The 1762-nt window shown below is 58.2% G+C and overlaps 1 protein-coding gene across 1 annotated transcript in view; it reads left to right on the forward strand.

The window, feature by feature from the left end:
* TGIF2 (TGFB-induced factor homeobox 2) overlaps positions 1 to 1762 on the forward strand; it is a 5410-nt gene that overhangs the window by 2046 nt on the left and 1602 nt on the right. The gene's annotated exons all lie outside the window — the stretch shown is intronic.

Consider the following 1762-nt stretch of genomic DNA (forward strand, 5'->3'; position numbering starts at 1 on the left):
GGCCCGGGGAGCTGAAGCCAGGCGCCGGCGGCCAGGGATCAGGAGTGCAGCAGCTCCAGGTCTCCAGGGAGACCGGGAAGCCATGTGTCTCCCTTGCAGAAAGTCGGGAGGTAAGAAAGCGGTGCCTGCTCCTGGCTAGGCTCCCCAGACAACAGCAGGTTTCCAAGCCCGTGCCCTCCTGTGGGGATGGGCTCTTTCTCCCTGCAGAGGGGATGCTGCTCTTGCAGCGGTGGTGGGGACAGACACTGCCCGAAGTGACGGTCCAGTGTGCACTGGTGGTGGGGCCAAGTGATGGCCATGTTTTTTAAAAACAAACAAACAAACAAAAAAACTGCTTGCTTCGAAGCTGAGGCATATCCCAGCTCCCTGGGCGGGTGATGCTGTGCGGTGTCCTGCAGTGTCGCTGGTGGTTGTGTGTGCCTGTCTCAGTGCTGTGCTCTTCAGAGGGAGTTGAAGGCTGGAAGGAGCATGGCGGGGGGGACTGGCAGCATTTTGGGGGGCTTCTCAGTGCTTCGGAGTTGGTTGGGCTTTTTGTTATGAGTCCAGCCCTCTGGTTGGGGATTACAGCAGGCGATGGCCACGGGATCGCAAGATCACATCAAGGGGACCCGGCTAAGGCTTGCAAGGGAGGGTGTTTGGAAGGGAAAAGGGGGTGAGACTGGTGTATTTGAGGGTGTTAAATGGCAAATATTGTCTTAAAGACAAAAAAAGGACAACTGAGATCTTGCTGCGATCGAAGTTGTAAGTTCTCTCTCTCTCTGGGGGAAATATTTTATGTAGCTGTTGATTTAGGAAAGATCAGTCACTTTTTTGTTTCCCCCTGATTTATTATCTTCTAATTGTTTTCTAGGGAGAAGGCAGTTATTTTAATGTAGCATTTTATATAAAGATCCTGAAACAATACATGGCCGAGACTGAATACGTGGCCGCTGTGTTTCTGAAGGGCTTCCAGAGATGTAGCTGCAGAGCTCTGCTTCTACGGTGTGCAGATGTTTGGAAGAGCCTTTGAAGTTAGCTGTAACCTCGCTCATTGGCAGGAGGCATGGGAAGGTGTCGATGTACTGCCGCAATCCCTGCCGCCCCGTTAGGGGATGGGGGGCTGCAGCTCTGCGAGCTGATGGTTTTTAGGGTTTTCCATCCATGCTGCTGTCCTGCTGTCTGCCTGCTCCGGGCAGCCTGAGTGCTCCCGTCCAGGCTGGCAGCATGTTGGCACTGGCAGCAGCATGCGAAGCGTGGCTGGGAATGCCAACCTCTGGGGGGGGTCATCTGGAGAAGGGAAACCCCCCCAGACCAGGGACCTGCTGGAGGCCGCTGGGCTCTGAGCTGGCTCTAGGCAATGCCACAGCCTCTGGTTGAGGGGATGGCAGGAGCCCCTGGGAGGGTGCTGGGAGCTGCACCCTGCTTTACCTGCGTGCGGCCGGGCACAGGCAGTTGCCAGGACTTTGGGGCTGCGGTGGGGGGACAGTGCTGAGCCCATCCTTCGCCGGGGAGTGGGCAGCTCTGCTCGAGAGCCACTGCGGTTCCAGTGGCTCTGTGCAGCCTTGCTCTGGCTCACGAGGTGGCTCGGCCCCAAAGCTGCCCAGGCTCTGTTTGTTCAGTGTGCTGGCGCGGTGAGCAGGTGCTGGCGGTGCCATGGGGGGCTGGCACCCATGCACAGTCCTCACCAGGGAGAGCTGGCACGGCTGAGTGGGAACGTTGCACCGCGGGCAGCCGGGACAGGGGTGCAGGGAGGAAGGGGCTAGCCCCGGCAGGCAGTGCCAGG

The sequence above is a fragment of the Pygoscelis adeliae genome, unplaced genomic scaffold (genome assembly GCF_000699105.1).
Source record: "Pygoscelis adeliae isolate BGI_AS28 unplaced genomic scaffold, ASM69910v1 Scaffold407, whole genome shotgun sequence".
Lineage (NCBI taxonomy): Eukaryota > Metazoa > Chordata > Aves > Sphenisciformes > Spheniscidae > Pygoscelis > Pygoscelis adeliae.